The sequence below is a fragment of the Halichoerus grypus genome, chromosome 12 (assembly GCF_964656455.1).
Source record: "Halichoerus grypus chromosome 12, mHalGry1.hap1.1, whole genome shotgun sequence".
Taxonomy (NCBI): domain Eukaryota; kingdom Metazoa; phylum Chordata; class Mammalia; order Carnivora; family Phocidae; genus Halichoerus; species Halichoerus grypus.
Window position 1 is genome coordinate 17,337,746 of NC_135723.1, and position 14,849 is coordinate 17,352,594.

The following is a 14,849-nucleotide window of genomic DNA, read 5'->3' on the forward strand; positions in this document are numbered from 1 at the left end:
CAATATTCATTTGCATTCAATCCCTTTGTACATTTCTACAGATCCAGCTTATCTGAAATATGCTGCTGAAATTATTTTTCCGTCTTCAGAAACTTCCATACAGGGACAGATTAATTATCTAGAGCATAGTTGTCATATTATTTTTCCTGCCTAAAAACATTTTGGAACATGGATGAATCTCAAAAAGATTATATTGAGTGAAAGAAGCCAGACACAAAAAAAGTACCTACTGAATGACTGTATTTTACAAAGTCCAAGAACACACAAAACTAATCTATGGGAATAAAATTCAGAACATCATTTGCCACAGGATATTTGCCACTAGATTCCGACTTGAATGAGACAAGAGGAAATTTTCTAGGGTAATGGAAGTATTCTAAATCTTGATTGGGTCATTTGTTAACATGGATGCAGATTTTTGTCACAGCTCATTAAACTGGACACCGAAGATCTGAACATTTTCTCTATAGGATTATACTTCACTTTTTATAGGAAAAAAAATAACTTTTGGTGGCTCCCCGTTCCCTTCAGCTCAAACTCCTTAACTTGTCATTTGGAGACTTTGAAAATCTGACATCTATATAACTTACCGAGTTTCTCTTGTTATTTCCCTTCCATGCCCTGTGATCCAGCAAAATAGAATTCTCTCTTCTTCACATGCACCACGTTTTCCCAGTTCTTTGCTATCACCTTTCCCTGAGTCAGGAATGTCACCAACAGCCAATCACCTTGAATCAAAATGATCTCCCCTTAAATTCCATAACAAAAGCCATTCTCCTTCTCTACACACCTATCCTGGCAGCATTTTGTGTTTCTCTTATGGCGCTCATGCCTTTCCCCTGGTTTTATTATAGTTATTTATATTGCTATGTTTGTAGAGTGTTTACAGTGTGCCTGGCACTGTTTATGAACATCCTACTCCCATGTCAGCCTATAAATCCCATTAAAGGCAAGACTTCCATTTACTTCATTTCTGTCACCCCAGGACCTAGATAAGCATTTATTAAATGGATGGATGTATAGATGGAGGTGGATGGATGGATGGGTGGATGGATGGATGAATTGGAGGGTATGGGACAGTGGAGAATATTGGGGGGGGGGGATCCATCTAAGCATCTTTAAAAATCTCTAACATACCTCATGTCTTACTTGTAAGGGATAATGAATGAGAAAAATGTGACAGGAGATAAAATTTTGGTGGCTGTCAGCCAAGTCCTGAGCTTATAAACATATCTATGCAAATCTGAAAAACATGACAGCCCCTGGAATGATTTTTAAAGGTTTTTGTGCAGTCTATTAAGTCATTTCCTCCATTATAATCCCACAGCTCCTGGGGGTTTTATGATGTCCTCATCCTGGCAATGCCTTCAGACTTTGTCCTCGGGCAACAATTCCCAACCAAGGCATCTGGCACATTGATGTGCCCAGAGGCAGTACTCAGTTGGTTTTGCTAATAGGGTAAACAAACTCCCCTTGACAGGAGGGAGTGACTTACAATGTGCAGGGAGGACACTGAAGCTGAAGCAAGCAGAGATCTGGTGTATATGCAGTCATTGGACATGAAAGCCTGGCTCCAGCTCAAGAGATGCAAGCTTTCTAGAGAGGCTGGGGCATCGTGGGTCATGAGAATCTATGTGAATGTTAATTTGACATCACCTGACATTGGCAAAGCTGCCATCTGAAATTTACCAACTAAAGCCAACATCTCCCTCCACCCCCTTTTTAAAAACTAGAATAGAGGAATACTGGGCAGGCTTTTAAACCCTTAAAAGGAAAGGATAGCCAAAGAACATTTGGTGAGGGGAAAAGGACTATTTGTGATTTTCATCATTGGCTTATTAAGGTTCCATTCATTCATAGAATTCTTTCCTGGGATTTTATACACAGTCTATCAGGACAAGCCAATTCTTATGGATGATCCCTGTCATCCACTGGATTCCCCGATCTTCTTTGCCATACATACTTTTTTTCAAGGGGTGGAGATCTTAATAACCAAAAGAACACTATTTTAGCTTCATTCATATACATATACATATTCATATACCATATTCACATATACCTATGAATTTCTAAGTCCAATGAAGAGATAAAAGAGTTTGATTTTGCTAAAATGTTGGCTCCACTTAATGAAAGAAAACTTTAAAGTACTATTCCATTGTGAAAGGGTTTAAGAACAAAGAAAATCTTGGAAGGGCTGTAGAAAAAGGCAAAAAACCCAAAGACCGGAAAGTATTCATATTGTACTTACAATGTTGTTTGCCAAGTGAAGTTCCCAACTGAGACTTTATACCCCCTTTTTTCCTGCCATCCTTGCCTGGCTGGAGTGATGACTCAGTAAAGTAGGAAAGCCCGTGTTACAGCCCAAGCTCTGCAGGAGCTCCACGCAGACTCGGTGCTTTCCTGAACTGGGAACCATCAGCCTCCGCGCTCAGCCTCCGTGCACCTCGCTGTGTTGTGCATATGATTTACAAACCAATCAGAGTCAAGCCCTCTGGCTCCTCTTTGGTCTGTATCATTATATTTTGGCAGGCTGTAAGATTCATTTTTTAAAAAAATAACCTTTTTGCAGTTTCTGAATTAAGCAGATTTTCAGACCACAGCCACATAACACTTTGCTGCTGGGCCATTTGCAAAAAGGGAGTATATACATCATTTTTCCTCTTCACATTTGACCTCCTAGCTGATTACTTTATAAATCATACATGCATTTTTCTTCACCCTTTATTTTATATATTACTCAGGCAATATGTAAATGTGTTTGTGTTATTTAAAAAATTTTAATCCATAATTATACAGATGAGATATAAAAGTTCTTCACCTCTGTTGCCCTCACCCTCTTTAAACTTACCCTCCTCCCCTGAGATAACAACTGTCATCAATCTTCTATCTGTTCTTCTGGATCTTATCTTTACCTTCACATCATATTTATACATTTAGAAATGCATTGACCCTTTGCTCTTCAAATATGCATTTCAGAATCAGCTTGTCAAATTTCATGGATAAGTTACATGGGCTTTTGTTTGGCATTTTGCCGAATTTATAGGTTATTTTGGAAGTCATTGATATAATCTTTATGACAATGAGGCTTTCTTTTAATGAGCAGAGCTCTTTAGAATTCTTAAATGAGGTTTTATAATTTTCTACCCAACAACTTTGCACATCTTTTATCATATTTATTCCTAGGTATCTTGTATATGGTGTTATATTATTTTAATTTACACTTTTAAACTATTTGTTGCAGGCATACAGAAATGAAATTGCTTTTTAAGAACATTCTGATACCCACCAAAATTGCTGAAATTTTTATGAACTTTGTTATGTTTGTAGATTCTCATAAGATTTCTTTGCAAAAAATCATACTCTCTGTGAATTGCTGGTTTTGTACCTTAAATTCCATTATTTCTACCATTCATTCTTTTGCCTTACTTGACTGCTCTAAGGTTTTAGTACACTGCTTGAGTAGAAGTGACGGTAACAGGGGCACCTTTGTGGCTCAGTTGGTTAAGTGAGTGCCTTCGGCTCAGGTCATGATCTTGGAGTCCCAGGATGGAGCCCCGCATCGGGCTTCCTGCTCAGCAGGGAGTCTGCTTCTCCCTCTGACCCTCCCCCCTCGTGCTCTTTCTGCCTCTCAAATAAATAAATAAAATATTAAAAAAAAAAAAGAAGTGATGATAATGGCCATCCTTGTCCTATTCTTGATTTTTAAAGGCAGTGCTTCTAACTTGTCACTGTAAATTGTGATCTTTACTCTTAAGTTTTTGATAAAGTTCTCTTATCAGGATAAAGAAGTTTCCTTTTCTTTTTAGTTTTCTGAAAGATTTATCTTGAGTGGGTATTAAATTTTATTGAATTTTTTTGCAGTTAATGAAATGAGCATTTAGTTTTTCTCCTTTAATCTTTTGATACAATGAATTATTTTAATGTATTTTCTAATGTCAAACCTTTTATATATTCCTGGGAAAACCTATTTTATATATATATATTTTTTTTAATTTAAATTCAACTTAGTTAACACATAGTATATTACTAGTTTCAGAGGTAGAGTTCAGTGATTCATCAGTTGCATAGAACACCCAGTGCTCATCACATCACATGCCCTCCTTAATGCCCTTCACCCTGTTACCCCAACCCCCCACCCCCCTCCCCTCCAGCAACCCTCAGTTTGTTTCCTATAGTTAAGAGTCACTTAGGGTTTGTGTCTCCCTCTCTGTTTTCATCTCATTTTATTTTTTCTTTCCTTCCCCTATGTTCATCTGTTTTGTTTCTTAATTTCCACATATGAATGAAATCATATGGCATTTGTCTTTCTCTGACTGACTTATTTCATTAGAATACTGTCTAGTTCCATCCACATTGTTGAAAATGACAAGATTTCACTCTTTTTGATGGCTGAGTAATATTCCATTGTATAAGTATATACCACATCTTCTTTTTTTTATTATTATTATGTTATGTTAATCACCGTACATTACATCATTAGTTTTTGATGTAGTGTCCCATGATTCATTGTTTGCGTATAACACCCAGTGCTCCATGCAGAACGTGCCCTCTTTAATACCCATCACCAGGCTAACCCATCCCCCCACCCCCCTCCCCTCTAGAACCCTCAGTTTGTTTTTCAGAGTCCATAGTCTCTCATGGTTCGTCTCCCCCTCCGATTTCCCCCCCTTCATGCTTCTCCTCCTGCTATCTTCTTCTTTTTTTTTTTTTAACATATAATGTATTATTTGTTTCAGATATACCACATCCTCTTTATCCATTCATCTGTCGATGGACACATGGGCTCTTTCCATAGTTTGGCTATTGTGGACTCTATCTATACATTTTAAGCATTATATGTTTTTATGTATTTTACAGTTTATGCATATATTATACATTTTTATGCATCGTTGGATATTTCATTTAGCAATATCTAGTGGAATTGGGAGTAGACTTTTGAAAGCTGTCCAGTGTAACCTGTGACTTCATGATTCTGTGATTTATTTTCAAGGAGTCTCTGATTTATAGAAAATGTTGGAACGGACATATACACGATCCTTTTCCCTCAGGAAACTGAGATCTAAAAACACTAAATGAGCAATCTAACATCACCATTGGAAATGGAGTTACGTGAAGTGTTTGTACTTACTGGACTTTTACAGCTCTGCTACTTACTAGTTTATGAACCCTGTGTTCCTCTATACAGTGGAGATCGTAACAGCCCCTGTCTCATGTAGTTGTTGGCGATTAAAAGCAACAATGCATGTAAAGTGCTTTGCACGGTGCCTAGCATGGTGAAGAACTTGTTCATTGGTTCCTTCAGCAAATAATTGTTGCACACGTGCCATGTGTTCCAGGAGCTGAGGGTATGGGAGAAACTAAGAAGAAGTGCCTGCTTTCAAGAAGCTTGTAATCTAATGGTGAGGGACAGATAACAAATCATACAGAAGAAAATGGAAAACCAGTGGAGGATTTGCAGAATGGGAGTGGCATAACATGGTTTACATTTTAAAGAGATTACTTTAGTGCTAAGTGGAGAATAGATTGTAGGAGGCCCGACTGGAGGCTGTTATAGTCCTCAAGGCACAGCAGTGACTTGGACTAAGTGGTACGAGCAGACTGGGGAGAAATGGGTGATTCTGAGATATATTTTAGAAGCATAGTCAATGGGATTTGCTGATGGATTAGATGCATAGGTGAATGATAGGGTTTTTTTTAAGCTTACATTTTATAGCTGTTTGTGGCTACTAGAGAGAAACAGGTGTGGAAAAAGAGAACAATCCAAGATGACTCCCACTCTTTTTATTTGAACAACCAGGTCATGCTCTTCACTGAAATCCAAATGTGTAGGGGAGGAATTGATTTTTTGCCTCAAGGGGGAACATGAGTTGATTGTCAGTAAAAATGAGCCACCATTATTCTCAGTTTTGGGAATATATTCTGAGCCTTCTCTTTTGATGAACCAAAATAGTTATAAATTTGCATAAAGGGAACAAAAATAAAGTTTTTGTTAAAAATAAATATAAACTATAAGTGGAGCTATATGGTTGACAAATCAATTTTCTTTTTATTTTCAACTGTAGTTTCTTATTATAAAAATATGGAATATTTTAAAATACGGGGGCCATTGCAAAGTACGAAAGGACAGTGTTTACCAAAAGAAAGTATACGTGTCTAAACACACACATTTATTAATTACCACTGGCCTAAGCATTGTTCCTAAATTTATTTTTTTACCCATCAAGTAAAATATCGTCAATAAAAATTTTGCAAAATAATATAGAATTATTGCTAAATGTGGTTTTTTTTTATACCAAGTCCCAAAATGTCACATGAAAAATCTATTTCCTCCATAGAACCATATATGTGGAGACATATAGTAAAGGCAGAGTGGCCTTTCCGACACGCAGGGACAACGGGCAGTCTGCATTTATACTTTCTTTAGTGGTTCTGATGTTGGCAACCAAATGTCACCTTTGGAAGGAAAATTCTCTTTGACTTTAACACAGCGCGCTGTTCAGTAGCTCTTTGATTGGATTATGCATAAAATTTATATGTATGCCACTCACTGGAGATTAAGTAATTAAGATGCTCTTAATATTGCAGGGGAAACATTACAATTCTCATTATTTTAATGGACTGGTGGGCTCCAGGGATTTGATAATAGGATGCAATATCTTGTATTCCAAATTAGCAAAATTCCCAGTTTTGACTCTTTGACAACCTAACTTTGCAAGCTTTTGAGGACCTAGGTAGAAAAAAGTAGTCTCAAATCAATCCTTAGAGGACAGACCATTCTTAAAAAAAAAAATAATAATAATAGTAATAATCCATGTAATGGTGGCCTTATTATTAGTGCCATTCAAGCACTAATGACTCCACAGCCAGGGAGGGAGTGGTCTTTTCATCTCTGCTTTGAGAGGGGTCCCTGAGGCCCCGAGGCACTCTCAGGGTGATGGCACAGCTGTCTCTGCTTTATGTGACATTGTCTTTTAGGGGCCTCACTATGGATGACTAATGGGTTCCTACAATTCACATAATTGCACTGCAGTGTTTGTACTGGAAATACAAAAAGACGAATGTTTTCTTTTGTTAAACTTATATTCCATCTCGTTCCAAAAAGAACCTTAACTAGCATATTGAAAACAAAGCATGACCTGCTTTATAGTCTTGAGGTACAATTTGTTGCATCTCTCTGTAAATCTTTCATTGATTGTTTAAGCCTGTCATATTAACAATAAGTCTCATATTCCGCCTCCATGGATTCCTCTCTCCTTTTGAGTTGTCACAAACTGAAGTGAAACAAACATGGAGTCTTATATATACTCCAATCCTGAAGTCTATTCAAAACTCTGTGCTTGGTGGAGAGAGAGCGCTAGTTAATCCAATGGTGTTGCTGCTCCTCGAATCTACCAGTGTTGCCTTTGGGTCCCCCACAGTCCAATGATGAGGCTAGTCTATTCTAGAAGAGACCTTGATGTCTCATCTCCCTGAGTAGTAAGTTGTGGCTCTTGAAGGGAAGCAATATTACCATGTCAACACCACATTTGATCAAGTGTGTAATAAAGCACCTATTCTGAGCTAGGCACTGTTCAGCACACCAGGAAGATAGTAGAGAATAAAAAAAAAGAGGCTTGTAGACAAGCAGGTAGCATATATTCTATTGGGGGTCCCAGTCAACAAGTAACTGACAAGTAATCTATTTTATGTACCACTGTCTAAACTATAATAACCATCTACCGAAAGGTGATTCTACTGGCAAAGATTTAAAATTGTAAAAGAGAGAGAAAAGAGGAAAAGAAAAAGGAAAAAAAGAAGGTAACCTGGGTAACCCCAAAGGGAGACTCTGAGATGAGGATTTGGGTACAAGTAGTTTATCTGGGAGCTGGTCCCAGGAAGCACACACAGGGGAGAAACTATGTGAGATTGGGAAGAGAGAAAGCCAATCAGGGTGTAGTAATGAGCAGGTGACCACTGTGGGCAACTGGAACTCAGTTCCACCATGACTTCGGGAGATTGTTTAGAATATATCTCAGCGTTGTCCTACCAAAGTGGTCAAGAGGCTGGGACATATATCTACCAACTCCAATTGTCATTGGCTGAGGTGTCAACCCAGCCAACGTGTCAACTCCCCATTCTTTAGTCCAGTCCCACACTGGGGCAGCACACAGTGGCCAAGCACTCCAGGGCGACCCTTCAGGTGGAGAGTGGCAGATCCCTACAGCAGGAAGCCATCAGTGTGCCTGGGAGGATGAGTGCCACAGGGACACCAGAGGAACACCAGCAGTGTCCTGTTACAATGAGCACCTCCAGATTGTTGAACAGGAATTTTAGATGATAATAAATATCATGAAGAAAGGAAATTGGAGGAAAGGTGTGGAGGTGGGGAGAGGAATGGAATTTTAGAGAGTTCAGTGGGAGGTGGGAGAGGTGGGCATTTGAAAAACTGACATTTGAGCAGCAACCTGAATATTGAGGATTGAAGCATCAGTAGACCTGAGGGAAGGGTCTCCAGTGGAGGCACCAGCTGGTTTAAGGGCCTAGAGATGGGCAGAAGATTTGTTAGGTTCAGGGAATTCAAGGAGCCATTGTGGATAAAGCACAGTCAGCAACAGGGTAAATGGTAGGGAATGCCTTTGGTCAGGTAGACAAGGGTTCAATCATGTAGATCCTTGTAGCCATGACAAGAAATTTAGATTTTATTTTGAATATGATAAAAAGGTATTGGAGGGTTTTGAGCAGTATGTACCATGTGGTTTTGTTTTAAACGATCCATGACCTCTGTATGGGAATAAAAGTAGAAGTAGGTGGTGGTTTAGGAGGCTGTTGTAACAATCCAGGTGAGAGACTGTTTTGGCTTAGAGCAGAGAAATAAATATCTCATTATAAGAAATGTTCTTAAAATACGGGGGAGTACTTACTGTTCATGCAAAAGTGGTATCCAACCATTCATAATTGAAGGATGCAATATATAGCAAACAGGATCCAAAAATAGCTTGGATCACTGACTAAGAACAAGATTTAAGAGTTAATAACTATGTACACATTTAAAGAGCAGTAAAAAGGATAGTGACTTAAATATGCAAAAAGTTGAAAGAGGTGGGGCTTAGAGCAGTAATAAAAATGTAATGCAACCAACCTGAAACCTGGTGAGCCAGTACTCTCCTTGGCCGGTCTTTAGACCATAGAATAACATCAGCCCAATTGCAAAATTTGCGAAAAATAATGTACTTAGGTTTTTGTGCATAGGGATTTTTGCCCGTAATATACCCAGACTTCTCCAAATGCTCTTTTACTAATACATCCCTCACATGAGATAGCTCATTTCCATCCCGATTCTAAACTTCTATAGACTCTGCCCACATAAGCCAAGCCCAAGATGCCCTTCCTCCTCACTTATTAATTATCCCAGTAACTTCTTAATTGCTGGTTTTGCCTTTGATCCTCTCCCCCACAGCACACTGTTCCCTAAAATACTCCTTTTATCCTATCAATCCCCTAAATGAAATCTTTCTGGGGCTCTTATTCCTTACCTAAGGATAACAATCTCCTTAGTTGCTAGATAAGGCTTATGTCCTACTCCCGCCACCCTCACCCCCGCCTCACAACCCTAAACCTCATCTTCTCATGCTCTGAACATATGTTGTTCCTACCCCTCTGCTGACTCTTTGCTCTTTCTCTTCCCCTCCTTGAATTTCCCATTGTACAAACACACACACACACACCTCTGCCTGCAAAAAAATTTAAAAATTACACCTTAAATCTTTTTTTTTAAAGGTTTTATTTGTTCATTTGAGAGAGAGCCTGAAAGAGTGGGGGGAGGGGCAAAAGGAGAGGGAGACGGATAAGCAGACTCCCCGCTGAGCAGGGAGCCCTATGACTTGGGGCTCAATCCCAGGACCCTGGGATCACTGCCTGAGCTGAAGGCAGACACTTAACCAACTGAGCCACCGAGACGCCCCACCTTAAATCTTTTTTTTAAAGCCTAACCTATACTTGGTGCATCCCAGCATAGGATATATAGCAGATCATAGAGTGCCATAATTACAAGTTAGCTAGGACTGTATTCATTTATTGAATGCCTACTTTATACCGACTTATGTACTTGGTATACGAAGATGGATATAGAATGTTATTGCTAGCCTCAAGGAGCCGAGTCCAGGGGGGAGAGATGAGTGCGTAAATAAACATACCCTCATAGAGTGTGGTGAGTGCAAGGATTGAGCTATGAACAGTGTATGGGATTGGGTGTGTTCAGGCAGAGCAAATAGACAGGGCCAAGGCAGAGGAGTTCAGCTTGCAGGCACAGAGAGCCAAGATTGAGATCAACCAAAAGCAGAGGTCTCAGTACCAAGGAGAGCTCCTCATGTGCTGAGCCTTGAGGCATTCTTCACATTTTTGGAAGCTGCTCAAAACTTTTTTTGAGGCTCTATCCTTAGGAACAGGAGTTTCTGGCTTAAAGGAACCCTGAATAGACATATCCTGGATCCCTTTGTGTTACAAAAGTAGTACTTCAGCTTATGAACTTGTAGGGTTTGAGGATTGAGGATTAGTTGAGCAATTTCTATCCTTAGAAGATCCTCTGGTCTCAAATCCTCAGGAGTTGGTTTTCATTCTAGAATTTGAGATGGAAGCCAGGACTTTATTGGGACTTTTTTTTCCTTAGGCTTTGGCGGGTTGGAGCCTGACCTGACCAGTCTGGACAGAATTGATCTCCCCAGCCTCTTCTACCACGCACCCGGTAGCTATGATGTTATTTATGAACGCCTTATTGCCTCGAACTATGTTGCAAATGTCTAGAGTAGCACACTCCAATATAGAAATATAATATGAGCCACAGAGTTAATTTTAAATTTTCTAGCAGCCACATTCAAAAGAGTAAAAGGAAATGGGTAAAATTAATGTAATATGTTTTACTTAACTCAGTAAATCTAAAATGTTATTTCAACATGTATTGATTAAACCATCAGTGAGATATCTCACATTCTGTTCTTCCTACAAAATGTTCAGAATCCAGCATATGTGTCCTCAGACAGCACATTTCGATGTGAACTAGCCACCTTTCAAGTGCTCAGTTGCCATCCATGGCTAGTGGCAGCTAGTGGCTGCTAGTGGCTGCTGGATTGGGCGGCCCAGGTCTGGATGTTAGCGAGCCGGTCTGTACTCCCTCTCCAGCCTTTCTGGCCCTTAAGTTTTCCAAACCTCCTGAAAACTGGCCAGAACGACTGAAAGAGGGCCACCAAACCGAGTACATTCTGTACTCTGCTTACAAATGAATAGGTGGTAAGAAGAAAGAATGTTTAAGTCTCAAAATAAATCTGTGTATTATTTTTTTACATTTTATTTTTTCAATATTCAAATAAATATATCTCACCAAAAGACACATTTTTTAAAAGATTCATATACAATTGAGGAAACAGGTTTTGTAGTAAAGGGTTGAGGCAATTAGTTTTTAACAAAAAATTTCAATTACAGACAGTAGTGTTGACTTTCTCTTATGAAAGACTGAACAATGACCACTTTTCGTTAGATATACTATTGTTTTGTAAACTGTGTATTTTTTTTTAATCGACCTAATGGAATTAACCAGCTAGTTGACCATGTAGTATGTAGAAAAATGGATTGATGAGGATGACAAAATACTTAGTCTGTATAGATATGTTTTATAATGAGGAAAACTAATGCTAGGGAAGCTAAAATACCTCCTTTCCCTGGAAAACATTTTAAAGTATGAAAAAGTCTCCTGTGTCTGGGGGGAGGGAGTGCTGGAGATCAGGAGACTTAAATTTTAGTTTTAGTTCTGCCACTACTTAAATTTAGATTCTTAAACAAGTAAATCAATCTGTCTAGTCCTCATCCATAAAATAAAAGGATTGGGTCAGATATCTCTACATTCCTCCCACTCCTCCGAAGTCACATTGACTCTGCCTCTCAAATAAATTCCACATCTGTTGTCTTCTCTCCATCTCCCTGCATAATTTCTTACCTGAACGACCACAGCTAGTCTTCTTGCAATTTCTTGAATCTATCCTGTCCTCCACGCTGCTGCCAAAGGAACCTTTCTAATAAAAACCTCCTCATCTCATCCGTAATGTCCAGCAGTGGCTCCTGCAGGCCATAGCAGTTGGCCTGGCCTGCTTTTATCTGCTCCCCAGTTTCGACTCCTGGGCTCCCCCAACACACCCCCTGTTTTAGCTTTGCTGGATGGGTGTGGCTGCCAATGTATGACTCAGCTTTAGGGGCTGCTATAACAAAATGCCACAGACTGGCTTAAACAAGAGAAATTTATTTCTCACAGTTCCAGAGGCTGAGAAGTCCAAATCAAGGTGCTTGCTGATTTGGTTCCTAGTGAGAGTTTCTTCCTGGTTGGCAGACTGCTGCTTTCTTGCTGTATCCTCCCTCACAGGGCTGGCCAGGAGAGAGATGATTTCTCTGTGTCTCTTCTTATAAGAGCACTGATCCCGGGGCGCCTGGGTGGCTCAGTCCTTAAGCGTCTGCCTTCGGCTCAGGTCATGATCCCAGGGTCCTGGGATCAAGCCCCACATCGGGCTCCCTGCTTGGCGGGAAGCCTGCTTCTCCCTCTCCCCCTCCCCCTGCTTGTGTTCCTGCTCTCACTATCTCTCTCTCTTTGTGAAATAAATAAATAAAATCTTAAAAAAAAAAAAAAAGAGCACTGATCCCCTTCACAAAGTCTCCACCCTCATGACCTAATCACCTCCTTAAGGCCCCACCTCCAAATACCATCACATTGAGAATTCCGGCTTCAACATATCAAATTGGGGGGGTGGGGGGGAATGCAGTAGTCCGTCCATAGCAGGGAGCCCATGGATTGGCATTCAAGGAGTTTTGGGGAATAATTAATCAGTTGCTATTATAAAAACTCAAACATGTAATTCACGATTTTATAATGATGTGCATGTCATTTTTGAACAGCTTCAATAAGGCAGGTTTTCGTTATTTGAGGACAAAAGTCTTTCCATGGAATTCTGGGAATTCTGTACTAGATTTAATCTTTATAAATACCTAGTCAAACACCTCCCTGAATAATTGAGGAAATCACAATCCAGAAAGTAGAGTAGCTTGCCAGCATCACTAAGGTTCATAGCTGAACCAGGAATCCGGACTTTTTCGTATTTTCATTGCAGTTTGCTTTATGTCCATATTTTATAACAACAGTAAAATGGATCAGTTTTTCCATTTGAATTCACCTCTTTATTCCATCTTTTTCTTCTTTATAACACATAAAATCTATCAGGGGCCCACATTCCCCATCCCTAGTTGCTGCTGATTTGTTTCATTAAAACTTCCATAGATTGGGACACCTGGGTGGCTCAGTCTGTTGGGCGTCTGCCTTTGGCTCAGGTCATGATCTCGGGGTCCTGGATCGAACCCTGCATCGGGCTCCCTGATCAGCGGGGAGTCGCTTTTCTCTCTGCCTCTCCCCCTTGCTCGTTCTCTCTCTCTCTCTTTCTGTCTTAAATAAATAAAATCTTTAAAGTAAATAAATAAAAGCATCAGGCCCTGTGCCTTAAAAACAAAAACAAAAAACAAAAAACAAAAAAGCTTCCACAGATTGAGGCTGATCCTGTTCTCTGGGTAGAGTCATTATCAAGCCTTCCTTCTTGGCTTCTCCCTCTTCTTTATCCTTTCTTTTGTATAATTAAAGACAGCAAAACTGATACCCGTTTTCTAAAATGTATTTTTGTTTAGGAATAAGGTTAAGACCTTATTGCTCATACCCAGCTTCTGATTGTCTGTGTCTCCTTTGGTTTTTCTCAACTATAAAGTGGGAAAAGTAAGCTAAATGGTTGCTATAAAATTTTTATCTATACCCAACAACCCCTAAAATGGTACATTTCACATAATAGTCATTCCATAATTATTTAGGAAATTGTATTTATGAGACAAAATGTCAGTAGAACTAAAGAGTATGAGTAGTTTCTTGAATTTTACTATAAATTGGCCTGAATCTCTGCTGTTTTAGGAGAGCAGTATGTTCTGTGACTTTCTATAGCAGCAGAAAAACAGAAAAAAAGAAAAAAGTTATGTAAACATCAGAGGTGCAGAACAATTTTCCACTATAATACAAAATGTTCATTTTTTATTATTTATTTTTATTGTTAATAACTTACCAGAAAACCCCTCTTAAGAATTTTATGTCTTATCTAGGTAAACTAAAATTGTCTCCTAATTTAGAAAGTAATCTATTTAACTGTTTGAAATTATTTATTTATAATTATTCAAGAGATATGAAAGTTATTGCTTTTTGAGGCAAAAACGATTCTACATTCAGTACTTTACTTGAATTTTCAGTGTGTCTGGAAAATTTTTAAGTTGTATCAGGATATGGGGGAGCTTAAGTTTAGTGGGCCTACAGAGAATTGGGTTGGGTTTCTTATATAAAATCCTTGAGAACATTTTTAAGCTTCTAGAGAACTTTAGAAGGATCTGGAAAACTGTGTGATTGGCTAGCACGATATTGAGTATGGGGAGGACAAATCAGGAAAATCTTGTAATGTTTAGTATATTTGCAGTCAACACCCAGGATTTTTTAAAAAATCATATAATATTATTTGAAAGGCAAATAGTTTTAGCTGTTAGTTAATCCTTGCAGATCATTTAAAATCAGCTAATCTCTCTAGTTTCCACCTTCTGAAGCCTTCTATGCTTTTTGTTATTGTATTTTTGTAAACATTGCATCCTTTCTTCTGAATACATACAAAAGGAAACAGACATAGCAAATGACAGACGCTTCCCCACAAAAAGCTTCAAATTGGATTAGACAGCTGGGAAGGGGCACTTGGAGGGAGAAGAAGCTTAAGGTCCGGGCATGGACTCTTGCTTCAGTTATGTAAATGAGCTGGGTGGTA

At 39.0% G+C, this 14,849-nt stretch overlaps 1 protein-coding gene across 21 annotated transcripts in view; it reads left to right on the top strand.

Annotated features, from left to right (window-relative positions):
- Positions 1-14,849, top strand: part of NRCAM (neuronal cell adhesion molecule) — a 267,353-nt gene that overhangs the window by 89,800 nt on the left and 162,704 nt on the right. For 4 of the 21 annotated variants that reach the window (XM_078060007.1, XM_078060002.1, XM_078060005.1 and 1 more), the window contains exon 3: positions 10,646-10,720. The exons of the other annotated variants lie outside the window; for them this stretch is intronic. The gene's annotated coding sequence lies outside the window, so the exon portion shown is untranslated. The remainder of the gene's footprint in view (positions 1-10,645; positions 10,721-14,849) is intronic. 21 annotated transcript variants of the gene reach the window in all.